Raw genomic sequence first — 14,151 nt, forward strand, 5'->3', positions numbered from 1 at the left:
GATCGGTGCCCCGACCGGGACTAGAACCCGGTGTGCCGGCGCCGCTAGGCGGAGGATTAGCCTATTGAGCCGGGGCGCCGGCTTAAAATAAAATATTTTTATGAACCTAGTATATCACTAGGATAAAATAATATCGCTTATGAAATAATCTTTAGTTCACAGTTTAGTGCCTCTAGAGGTAGTTTGGCACAGTGATTAAGATGTAGCCTGGGACTCCTTCATCTCCATATCAAAGTGCCTGGGTTCTAGTCCTGGTTCTGTTTCCAATTCCAACTTACTGCCAATGCACACCCTGAGAAGGCAGCTGGTTCAGGTACTTGGGTCCCTGTTACCCATATGAGAACTCTAGTTGAGTTCCATAATCCCTGACTTTCACTTGGCCCAGCACTGGATGTTGTTGGCTTTCCATCAAGTGAGTGGAGGATTTTTCTGTTACTCAATAATAATAATATTAATAATAATAATGAAAAAATAATTTTAAAAACTAAAGTTTAGTGCATGGTAATGATCAAATTGATTTTTGCTATTACTATTTTTATGATTATTATTAGGATGTCTTTTCCACTGTAAGTTAAACACTTTCCTTGCTATCATTTGATTTTTCTCCTGATTCTATGTTTACTTGTTTGGCTTTTTTAATGTTATCCTTGCATGCCACATCAGGATTAGTTCTCTGCCTCTGCTGTCTTTACTATCTCTGTAAATATACATATCTATTCCTTAGGGGTCCCATATACTTGAAGGGAGTTGCCAATCACTAAAAGTAGGTGAATTGTTTAATTAATTATTTCTTCCTCATCTTTATCCCTTACATTTTAAATTCTACTCTTTATTTAAACATTGAAACTTAAAGTCTGAAGAAATCCTCTTGTCCACTCCTCTTTCCTCTCTTCTTTCTTCCCTACTATCCAATTATCTACCAAATATTTTCTATCCTTCTGCCCACAGATCTCTATATCCAACGCAGTGTCCAAGGGCAGGCCTGAGAATCATATTATCAGACTTCATCACACTTGCTAGTCTCCTGACTAGTATCCTTTTCTCCAACACTTTTACTGTAGATGGCTTCCCACTCTACGAACAGAGCCATCTTTCTAAGATACTAGTGCATTACCGCTTGCATGGAAACTTTCAGTGACTTGCAAATGCCTGTAGCAGAAACCCAGAATCCTGGCAGACAACTCAAGCCCTGAACTGAGTACATTGCCTCTTTTCAGTTCACATCTAGTCACTCATCCAGTGCTCCCTATATTCTAACAGCACTGCATTGTGTACCTTTTACCTAATAAATGATGAACTTTGAGGCCTTCATAATTTTCCTTATGATTTCCTAACTTTATATAAGGTTCAGTTCAAAAGGTTCTTGTATCATTAACCTTTTGCAAATGTTCCCACATTCTTTCTCTGTCTTCCTACAGCATATGTAACACATTCAGCTCTCATGGGTTGGGAGTCCCTTGAAAATACAGATAGTATCTTCCTGATATTTATATCTCTAGCATCAAGCACAGGGCCAAAATATGTATTTGATAATTATTGTTGAATATTTATAGACTTCTGATGGTATTCAGAATGAAAAAACATTTTCAATATATATGGCATATGTATAAGAAAAATCTATATTTCAGAAAATGTACATTATATAGAAATATATATTTAATATGTCTGTCTAGAATAATCTTGCATTTTTACAATGTAAATAGCATATTAGTTAAATATATTTTATATTATTATATGCTGTGTAATGCTTCAGCCAAGTCAGCTCATGATGCAACACTGACTTTGTATTCCTAATATATTTACCTGTGGTAAAGGTTATGTTTATAACTGACAGATGAAGCACTGAGAAAATCTTGAATTATATGCAATGGTAAGACATTCCAAAAATTTGATATATCAGAGATTTTATCTTTACATAATAATATTAGTAAGAAAATTTTGATTTCTAAGTGAATTCTAAAAACACAATTTTTAAATCTTTCAATTAGAAAAGTATTATTTGAATTATTACATCATGGGTAACAGCAATGCCAAAAGCACAATGCTATTCCTACTGAAACACATCCAAAATAATCCAAAATTTAACTAAACACACAATATTTCATTAAAATATATAATAAAGGCTCCTGAATCTGATTTATATAGGATTTTGAATAAATTTGAATTAATTTTATAATAAAACATAAAATGGCATTTTGAAAATTTTATATGATAAAAATGAACATTTACCACATAACCATGAGTGAAATACTAGGTACAATATATTGTGCATAGATAATATGCATGTATATATTGTGCGTAGATAATATATTGTGCAATCTCTGTATGTGCAATCTCTGTGTTATATGAAATGTTAAGAAGGGCATCTATAATACAGAATATTTTCATAAGGCATCTTTCTTAGAAATTCTAACAATATAAGAACCACACATTAATTGTTATTCATAGACCAGAGTTTTAAAATTCCTGAAATACTATCTAGCCCTTAGCATTCTACAGGCCTTTCAGCTCTAACACACTGAAGCTGAATTTCTTTGGTTGCAAGTCAAAGATTAGACAGAAACCATACTGGCAGAAAGCCAGGATCTAGTGTAGTAGAATATCTTTTAATTGGAATTACACGTGAAAAAAGAAAGAGAAAAAATCAAACAATGCTACAGAGTGAGCTTCAGTATTGATGATGCTTAAAAATCTCACTGTCACAGAACTTCCAGTACAGTCTTACTGCCAATTCAATCATGTAACTTTTTTTAAAATGACAGTCCTGCAAACTACAGGACTGTGAAAATTATTTCCATATTACTTGTTCTTTTTTATTAAATGATGAAGCACAAAAAACAAAATTATTGAATGGAATATAATATGAAGCAAAACAAAAATCAAACCAAAATATGTCTAGATATAGTATGACATAAAAATCAGTCTATAGTTAGAACAGTCCACAAAGGTAGAGGTATAAATGGATGACATGGGTTCACCAAGTGATCACATCTTAGCCTTTAATCTCCAGATGCCTCCTAGACAGGAGTCCAATGAAATCATGACATAATTTCAAGAGAAGACTCTTGACTATTAGTGCTAACAGAGGTTTTATATTAAAATCATTTATCTACTCTCAAACATCATACTTATTTGCCAGGTCATTGCATGTAAATAGTTTGATTGAACTCTACAAAGAATGGTTCCATGTCTATGGAAAAAAAATTATTCCATTAAGGAAATATGTCTCTAGTTCAGGGTATCCTATCTTTGCCTAGAAATGGCCAAGCGCTGTTGGCTCTACCATGTCATATCCTACAAAAAACGTGGCCAAGGGATTCTAAGTCTAAAACAGATAGGTGTGGTATGTATCACCTATGCACACAGCCCAAAAGCCTTCAAAGTTGTTTAATTCCTCTATGATGCTTCCTCTGGGCTTTCAGGCAAGTCATTTCCCTAACAATATATGGAACATGTTAACCCTCTATTACCTGCTACATGTAATGTGTCCACAAACCTTAATGTCAGTGTAGCTATGCCCTCTGAGCCTGACCAGGATCTATTTTATTTCATAATTTGGATAGGTTACCACGGCATTTACCAGAGAGAGACAGAGAGAGAGACAGAGAGAGAGAGAGAGAGAACCCTTGCCTTCTCCAAATACATGTTTTACTGATATAATATTACTAGATGGCGAAGATTAATAATGGCTAAGAATGGTCACCGGCACATATCAATTTGAAATTGAAGCTAAACAGGAAGTAATCGTGACTACTCAGGGAGACTATTTGACTTTACTACCATTCATAGGAAAACAGGTCAATCTATAGGTCCAATTGTGACATATTTTTGTAAAATATGGGTCTAGGAAAAGTTGCAGCTAAATGTTTAAAGAAAACTGAAACAATACATCCCCAAACTTCACAGTTAAACAAACGGAATGACAACAAACATGAAGTAGCAGCAGTGAAAGAGGAGTCCTGTTGTTAAAGCTGCTTCTCCATACAAAGCAGCCCGACACTTGATAAAACACAATCCCCTACATGCAAAGAAAATGAAAGCGGAGGTAAGAACATGGATTCACCAATCACTCTGTTGAAGTCTACCACAAAATTAAAAAAAAAAAAATAGTCAACCCTCTACCATTTTTTTTTCCAGTGTTTGTTTTACTGATTAGTTTCTAAACTCAAAGATATACTATGGAAACAATTCAAAGTGTGCATGTATCCCTTAACATTTTTATCATGTTTTCCATTACAAATACTAGCAGGTTTTGTAAGAGTATCTGTATGTTCTAAACAGGTCTAAAACATACCTTTTTACAGCCATGCTAAGCACCAGGACTATTTATCAAGTTTGTGAAGTCTAGATCAATAAAGGTGTCTAAAGTCAAGCTTAGATTTCTGCAAACGTTTTAGGAAGCTAGTGTTTAAAGTTAGACACTCCTGAAATCCCAGTCTCATCCTAGTTCTTCATAGTGTAAGGTCTTTGGGAAGCATATTTGCTTGTTTTTAAAAGCAGATAACACCTAAAGGCCCTTATACATGACACACACTGGTCTGTATTGCGTTCAATATCTGCTAAAATCTTAGCTCAACCAGTAAGTAGCTTTATGGCCTGTTTCTATATTCTTTCTCTTTTTTTAAACTTAAAGATTTATTTATTGATTTACTGATTTAGAAGGTAGAGTGAGCGAGGGAGATGGGAAGAGACAGGTATCTCCTATCTTCTGGTTCATTCCCCAAATGGCTACAATAGCCAAGGCTGGGCCAGGGAGAAGCCAGAAGCCTAGAACTTCATTCACATCTCCCAGAGGGTAGCAGAAGTCCAAGCCTTGGACTATCACCCACTGCCTTCCAGGGCACAGTTGCAAGAAGCTGAATCAGAAGCAGAGCAGCTAGGATTCGAACCAGCACATCAATATGGGATGTGGGCATCCCAAAAGTAGCTTAACCCACTGTGCCTCAATACCAGCTCCTTCTGTCACACTTATGTGCCTTTATTTAACAAAAGCTATTAGTGGGCCCATCATCATGGCTCACTAGGTTAATTCTCCGCCTGCGGCGCTGGCATCCCATATGGGTGCTGGGTTCCAGTCCCGGTTGTTCCTCTTCCAGGCCAGCTCTCTGCTATGGCCCGGGAAGGCAGTGGAGGATAGCCCAAGTGCTTGGGCACCTGCACCCGCGTGGGAGACCAGGAAAAAGTACCTGGCTCCTGGCTTCGGATCGGCGCAGTGCCGGCCATAGCGGCCATATTGGGGTGAACCAAGGGAAGGAAGACCTTTCTCTCTGTCTCTCTCTCGCTGTCTATAACTCTACCTGTCAAATAAATAAATAAAATCTTAAAAAAAAAAAAAAGCTATTAGTTAGAGTTGTTCACTCTATGCCAGCTAGTGCTGTGTTGTTAATGTACTAGCTTATGTTAACTTTACTATAGCATATTCATTTATCCACAGCACCTATTAATGGCATGACAGTATCCTATTATCTTCACTTAAATACATGAGATATTTAGTAATTTGCCCAAAGTTGTTCAAAGACTGGTGCATAATTGATATTCTAAGCACTTCCCCTTTTAATTTATCAATCGTATGTATCTCTAAATTACATATTTTCAGAGGAAATTCAAAAGAGGATCAATATATAATAATTCAAATATTAAGTGTATTTGAATAAAAGATTAAATTCAGATTAGATCATTGACAGATAACTATTAGACCAAAAATAAAACTCCAAGTTTCAGTTTATCAGAAGATATAATAGTCCCCAAATTAAAATAATTGTAAGGATCGTACATCTTTGCTTTTGCCATAGCACAAAAGTTTACTGAGTAATTTTATGTCACTAATTCAAATTCACCTTTCTTTAATAAAAAGGAAATTTTGGCCATTGCCGCGGCTCACTTGCCTAATCCTCTACCTACGGTGCTGGCACCCCGGGTTCTAGTCCCAGTTAGGGCGCCGGATTCTGTCCCGGTTGCCCCTCTTCCAGGCCAGCTCTCTGCTCTGGCTCGGGAAGGCAGTGGAGGATGGCCCAAGTGCTTGGGCCCTGCACCCACATGGGAGACCAGGAGGAAGCACCTGGCTCCTGGCTTTGGATTGGCACAGCATGCCAGCTGTAGTGGCCATTCCGGGGGTGAACCAAGGGAAGGAAGACCTTTCTCTCTGTCTCTCTCTCTCTCACTAACTCTGCCTGTCAAAAAATAAATTAGAAAGGAAATTTCAACTTATGATATATCATCATTTAAAAATCTATAATGTTTATATACTTTCTGTGAAATTGCCAAAAATCCTTCTGAACCAAAAGGACAGCAAATTGACTTGATGGGTTAAAGGTGTGAAAAGGGACAAAAACCTTATAAGGTTTTGCATAACAATGAATTGATGCTTTCATTAAAAACACAATTGTGTACAGTGACCTAGCTGTGAATTACGTAATAACAGAAGGTAATTTCCAAGTGGCTGTGAAACAATTCTTGAGCGAGGGAAGGGAGTTCTCTGTGGAGCAGCTGTACCCTACACTCGGACACCAACAGCCTAATTAAATAGCATGAAACGGAAAAAGAGAGCTTCCAGGGATTGAGAGGGCAAGTGCGAGAGGATCTTGGGGTATTAGTCAGATCTCTAAAACTCTCTTTCTTTGCATGTTTGGAAGAATTGAGCAGTATAAAATGAAGAGGAAAACATCTCCAGAAGGTTTGCTCTGTTGTATAGCTCAGTATTCAGAGCTGCTGTGGGCCATTCTTAAACTGTTGTGAAAGCCGGACAAATCTTCTGGCAGATGACTGTCTTGGGCTGAGTAGGAGCTTTCACTTTATGTAATAAAGACAATCATCCACAATATTCTCATTGGAGAGTTGGGGAAGAATGAGATAGCCCCTTTATGTTATGCACATGCAAACTATTTCTAACATGTCTATTTTTTCCCTAGGCCTGTCTAAAGGCCACATCCTATTTTTTTTTTTTTTTTTTTTTTTGGACAGGCAGAGTGGACAGTGAGAAAGAGAGAGACAGAGAGAAAGGTCTTCCTTTTGCCGTTGGTTCACCCTCCAATGGCCGCCGCAGTTGGCGCGCTGCGGCCGCCGCGGTTGGCGCGCTGCGGCCGGCGCACCGCGCTGTTCCGATGGCAGGAGCCAGGTGCTTCTCCTGGTCTCCCATGGGGTGCAGGGCCCAAGGACTTGGGCCATCCTCCACTGCACTCCCGGGCCACAGCAGAGAGTTTAAAGGCCACATCCTATTGTGACTTACCTGAAGGTTGTCCTTGATTAATAATTTCTATTAACCTCAACAGAACCCTATCACCCATATTCTATATTAAAAAACACGATTATCCTTATACATATCTTTTATGTTTGCGCCCCAAACAGTGAGAGGTACTTTGTTTTTATCTAAACGAATCTTTCAGGCATTGATTTGTGGTCATTTGGAATTTAAAATGTAGCTCACTGGGCCGGCGCTGTGGCACAGCGGGTTAACACCTTGGCCTGAAGTGCCAGCATTCCATTTGGGCACCGGTTCTAGTCCTGGCTGCTCCACTTCTGATATAGCTCTCTGCTATGGCCTAGGATAGCAGTAGAAGATGGCCCAAGTCCTTCAGCTCCTGCACCTGTGTAGGAGACACAGAGGAAGCTCCCATCTCCTGGCTTCGGATCAGCACAACTCCAGCTGTTGCAGCCATCTGGGGAGTGAACCAACGGATGGAAGATCTCTCTCTCTCTCTCTCTCTACCTCACTCTCTGTAATTCTGCCTGTCAAATAAATAAATAAAAAATAATAGATAAATAAATAAATAAAATGTAGCTCATTTAACTCTATTGCACACATAGTTATTTGGTAAACTCTCAATTCAGGAAAGCATTTCACACCAACAGCATGCCTTAAAAATATTAAATTCCTGGAGCCCACATAGTAGTGCAGGGCTGAAGCTGCTGCCTATAACACCAACATGCCATTTGGGTGCTGGTACAAGTCAGGGCAGCTCTTCTTCTGTTCCAGCTCCCTGCTGGTACACCTAGAAAAGTAGCAGTTATGGTACAAGTATTAGGGCCCCTGCCATCCACGTGGGAGTTCTAGGCTCCTGGGTTCAGCATGGGCCAGCCCTAGCTATTGAAACCCTTTTGGGAGTCAATCAGAAGATGAAAGATCACTTTCCATCTCTTTCTCTCTCTCTAATTTTGCCTTTCATATAAATCTTAAAAAAAAAAAAACTGGATTAAAAACATAAAGCTATGTATGTTCTCATTTTAAAATAATTCTTTTTCATTCTGCTGGTATGTGACATGTGACTTGGCCATCCACAAATCTGAAGCTTTCTTCATGTATTTTTTTTTTTTTACTGTCTTTCTTAAACCCACTGGGAATACAATCTTTAGGTCACTACATGAAATATCAAGCTAATTAGGCATTCAGATCTGGTGGAAGAGCCCATGAGAGTATAGCAGGCATGGAAAGCCAAGATATCATGGAAAAAAAAAAAAAAAAAAGACCTAAATGAATGATCTCGGTGAGTGAGATCCCAGTGGAAAGAACGGGGCCATCAAAGAAGGAGGTACCCTTCTCCGAAGGGAGGAGAGAACTTCCACTTTGACTATGACCCTATCGGAATAAGATCAAAGTCAGCGAACTCTAAAGGCTTCCATAGCTCTGGCAACTCATGACTAGAGCCTAGGGAGATTACTGACGCCATGAACAGGAGTGTCAAACTGTTAAATCAGCAACAGGAGTCACTGTGTACTTACACCCCATGTGGGATCTGTCCCTAATGTGTCGTCTAAAGCCAAGTGATGCTATAACTAGTACTGAAACAGTATTTTTATACTTTGCGTTTCTGTATGGGCACAAACTGATGAGGTCTTTACTAATTATATACTGAAGTGATCTTCTGTATATAAAGAGAATTGGAAATGAAAAAAAAAAACAACCTGGTGTTAAAATGGAAATGGCATAGAAAATTAATTAATTTAAAAAAAATTATGTAGGATCTCTGTCTTTAATGTGCTATACATTGCTATTTAATGCTATAATTAGTAATCCAATGGTAGTTTTTTCACTTTATGTTGCTATATGGGCAAAATGTTGAAATCTTTACCTAATATATACTAAACTGATCTTCTGTATACAAAGAGAATTGAAAATGAATCTTTACATGAATGGAAGGGGAAAGGGAGCGGGAAAGGGGAGGGTTGCGGGTGGGAGGGAAGTTATGGGAGGGGGGAAGCCATTGTAACCCATAAGCTATACTTTGGAAATTTATATTCATTAAATAAAAGTTTAATAAAAAAATGCTAACTAACTGATATAAGAAACATATTGCATGAATATATTGCTCTATTGCTTTGTTTTAAATGTTGTGTCATTTCAGCTTGGTAACCACTAATTTAGAATCCTCTAATCATGCTCTTTAATCCAAATGTTAATCTCCTACGACAAGAGCATATGATTACATAGCCTTAGTACGATATATATATATATGGTATTTCATCCTAGAATTGAAAACAGACTATTGGAGGATAAAAAGATCCTGTCTGCAGAGTCATTTGTATTCATTTGAATACAACTTAGGACTAATTGGAAGTCAGCCTCACAAACATTTTTAGAAACTTCTCAATCTGAATAGCAAGACATGTATGTGACTATTGATCAGGTTTCAATTTGGGGATCAGAAAATATCAGATTTCTGTTTAATAAATATGCAAGGCTTGTAGAAAATTAAGCAGCAGAAAGTTCGACAACACACTACCCACTTGAAATGTATTATCAGGAGGCAGCCAGTGTCTGATCTTTCTGGAATGCACATTCCAAATGTCTGCTGCTTTCATGAGCCTGACACATAGGGGAGAAAATGCCCTGTTGACCCACCTTTAACAGCTAGACACACAGGAAAGAAGAGAGATTAGAGACTGGATTCTCCAGCTCCTACTGAGATAGAATTTTCACTGACACAATTGGGCAGTAGCAATTAGAAACAGGCTGAGCTGTACCTGCTCTCAGAGCTCCAATCTCTTAAAATGGGAAATGTTCATTTTTCCCCCAACATCTGAGGATACAGGCTAAGAAGATATTCATTTTTAATCATATTAATTTTAACTCTTCATTAAAAATCCACCAAAAGCTGCATAAGATAGGTTATTATGGTATTAACATCCATAAAAAAATAGAGTAGCCAGCTCGTTCATAAAAAATGTAAAAATTATTGAAACTCAGAGTCTAATAAAAACCTGAAGTTGGCTCGGCTTCTTCTCAGATGCTCAGCTGTTAGACTGTGATATGAAGTTACAACAGAACCCTCTTGTGTTTTCACAAGTGATGGTGTGTGTTTCCAACACCACAGAACTCTGACACCTACATCTTCTTCAGTCTCAATTATTAACCAGTACATTTTATTTTAAAAGTCATTAAGGGCAAAACTGACCATTTTCAATTGAAATTGTATTTCAATTACAAGAGAAATTATATTGTAGTATTTTCAAATGAAAGTCACTAGCTTTTCAGATATTCTATGTTATCCAAATCAAGTCAGCAAGCATTTATTTTGTTTATATTTCTTACATTCAGATCTTATCTAATAAATGCAGCACCATTTTTTATCATAATGAAGGTGTTTGAAAATAAAGCCTTTATCATGTATAATAGACACTTCTTAACTATTTTCAAATAATGCCAATTGCTTGTCAACTATTTATCAAACCAGCATTATCATTAATCTTTAAGATAATCTGACAAGTAATTTATAATCTGAAATTTCTCAGTTTTTAGGCTACTGATACTTGTAGGAAATTGTATGCCCTTGTGACTGCGGATAGTGATCTGAAAAAATTGTTCTTTGCCCTTTGGGAAACTTTCATTATTGGTCTGTGAAAAGGTTTGGTTGCAGCTTTCACAGTTTCCTCTCACTTGTCTATGCCTGAAAAAATTATGGCTCACAGGGGTCCAAGATTTGAATTATAGAAAAACAGATAGAGATGAATTTCCCTAGAAAACCTGAGCTTCACAGCATACATATTGAGAATATTGAAGACTTGGTGTTGGATTTTCTGCAAGTGTTTTCATTTCACCTCTGGACAGTCATCTTGGGCTTCTTTTGGCCCCTGACTATCTCAGTGAGCAACAACAACACTCCATTCATATGTCAGCTATAAAAACAACAACAAGAAAATTAGTAACAGCCAGCATTGATTGAGTCCTTCTTATGCATCCTCACATTTCCTGGAGTAATCTCACTGAATAGTCACAACTAAATTATGAAGTAGATGTTATCATTAACTTCATACTACATATGAAGACATGGAGGCAAAGAGATGTAATTTGTTCATTTTGTAAATGTATAAACCACATTTCAAACTGTAACAGCCAAGATTCCCATCACTGCACTCCTAGCCACTATGATATTCTGTCATTTAGCACATGGCTGTAAACATTTAGCCTGCCTGCTCTATGCCCATTAGGAAGTAAACTTTCAGTTCAAAGAATAAAACTGCCATTTTCCTCATTCCTCCTGGATTCCTGAAGCAAAATATTCATTTTCAAAAAAATGTTGATGCGAATGGTACATATTTTTAGTGACATGTTTTGTGCCCACAATGCAAATAAATTAGAAACAAATTTCCCTTCTTTCCTATCTGCAGTATTTAAAGCAGACCTTTTATATAAGATTCTGTCCCTATCCTATAGTTCTGTGTACTTGGATCACTGCCATCCATGTAGGAGACCCAAATGGAGTTCCAGGATCCTGACTTTGGCCTGAGCAAAGCCCAGATGATGTGACCAAATGGAAAGTGAACCTCCTTCAGAGGTAATGGAGTATGATAGACTTGGTAGGTGGAAGTCTCCAAGTCTCCCATGTAAACTTCCAATTTCATATGCTAAAGAATAAATGTGACAAAATCAAATCCTTGGCCAGCGCCATGGCTCACTAGGCTAATCCTCCACCTGCGGCACCGGCACCCCAGGTTCTAGTCCCGGTTTGGGCGTCGGATTCTGTCCCGGTTGCTCCTCTTCCAGTCCAGCTCTCTGCTGTGGCCCGGGAAGGCAGAGGAGGATGCCTCAAGTGCTTGGGCCCTGCATCCCATGGGAGACCAGGAGGAAGCACCTGGCTCCTGGTTTCGGATCAGCACAGCGCCGGCCACCGGCCATGGCGGCATCTGGGAAGTGAACCAAGGGAAGGAAGACCTTTCTCTCTGTCTCTCTCTCTCTCACTAACTCTGCCTGTCAAAAAAAAAAAAAAATCCTTATTATCTAAGTCAGTGTCATCGATGGCCAGAGTGACCAATTCTCTAAGTAAAGATCCCTGAATATGACACAGCCTACCTTTGTGATTCTGAAAGTGTCACTATTTTGCAAGTCAGTGTGCTGCAATGAAAAAAAAAGAAAATCCATACATATGCTTACATTTTGCTTCTTACTGTTTCCCTGCCCTTTCACAGTTGGAATAGTAGCAAGAAACTAAAATAAAAGTACTATTTTTGTGTAAGCCACTTTGCAACTAAACCTTAATTGTGAAATTATAACAATCAGAAGACTCATCTGCCAGTTGCTTCCTCTGAGCAGAGAATTACTATTAGATGAAAGAATCTGCAGCAGTAAACATCAGGGGCTAGTGTTTCCTTCTCCTCTGAACTCATCCAGGCTGATCCACATCCATGGAGGTCTTTGAAGTCATGGAGCTCTTCATGTGCCAATCAGTCCTTGCAGGATGAAGAGCAAGAAAAACTGGTTCTCACGCCAGGGAATGGGTTCAGCTCAATGTAGAACCAAAAGGTTTCCTCTCTTACAAACTGAGTGATTTTGTACATGGGTACTGCTTGCTTCAATTTACTAAGGACAGATCTGCTAATCCCAGAGCATGGTTATTGATACTTCAGTGTGAATATTCATCATGCTAAATTAAGGGCAGAATTGCAGCAAGCATTAATTCCTATTTTTCCTTGATCTTTGGGTCAATTTAAGTAAAGAAGAGCATATGATTCTCTTAGTATGGATGGTCAGTATTGGTCAAAGTGAGCAGCATTAAGCAGTAGGCTGTAATATTGTTAACTAATGAAAATCTTGGAAATTAGGAAACCAAATGATCTTAAAGTCAGTATTGTAATCCAAAACCCCATCATGAACCTGATACAAAAAAAAAAAAAACGTATTCCTCGGGTCTGGCAACTTATGGCAGAGCAAAATTTGACATCCAAAATTTGACATTTTTCCCATTACCACTGTTAAATATTTACTCACGATCCTTAGTATCTAACTCTTCACTCTCAGACTTTAAAGATGTACAGAATGCATTCCAGAGACAAGTAACAGAAAAAGATTTTATGTCCTGTTGTGTTTTAAGAAAATATTGTAATAAGAAACATAGACATTTTATAAAGTAGCTTTTTTATTGTTTTGGTCACAGAAAAATATTCAATACAAGAGAATTAAACACTTTGTAGACTTATAATGTTTGTGGCATAAATAAAGACAAAATTCCCTGTATTATTATAGATAGGGTACTAACTGCAGTTGATTGTCACATAGAAAGAAGAGGTAAAAATTTCAACTATAAAGTTAATCTGAAGGATAAAAAGAAATGAATACAAATACCAGAGAACAATAGTTTCAAAGTTATTATGGCACACAGTGATTACAAAAAAAAAAAAAAAGTTAATCTGTTTTAAATATACACTGCCTTATCATTGTTAATTACTTCTGACATAATTTAGATCAGGAAAAAAAAGTGGGGAGAAAACACATGTAACTTATTGGTGGGATTAAAAAGCTATAATTAGAACACAAATATTTCCCTCGTCTCTTGTAATGAGAGTATGTGATTCACATCCATGATTCACATCCTGCCACCAAGTGAAGCAGTCTGAAGGAGTCTAAAATGACTTTCCAACTATCTGCAGACTGATTTCACATAAGCCTACCTTCATTATTTTCAGACATTAGTACCATCTTAATTTAAGTGGTTCAACTGCATTAAATATTGTATTTACTTGGAGAACATTTGCAGTAGTCATTCAGTTTTAGAACTACTTCCTTCATGAATAATAAACTTTAAAATTAACAGATGTGAAATGGCTTAAGATAGTTTACTCTACCTCTTTACATTCCAGGTAACAAACCAAAGTGCAAATGCTAGTCATTAAAGTTTACTTCCTTCCATTTATATACACGCACACACAAATGCATTCACATAC

General features: G+C 37.6%; 1 protein-coding gene across 3 annotated transcripts in view; it reads right to left on the reverse strand.

The window, feature by feature from the left end:
• Positions 1 to 14,151, reverse strand: part of PCDH7 (protocadherin 7) — a 439,021-nt gene that overhangs the window by 353,933 nt on the left and 70,937 nt on the right. The window lies entirely within an intron of this gene.

This window comes from Lepus europaeus, chromosome 16 (assembly GCF_033115175.1).
Source record: "Lepus europaeus isolate LE1 chromosome 16, mLepTim1.pri, whole genome shotgun sequence".
NCBI classification, from domain to species: domain Eukaryota; kingdom Metazoa; phylum Chordata; class Mammalia; order Lagomorpha; family Leporidae; genus Lepus; species Lepus europaeus.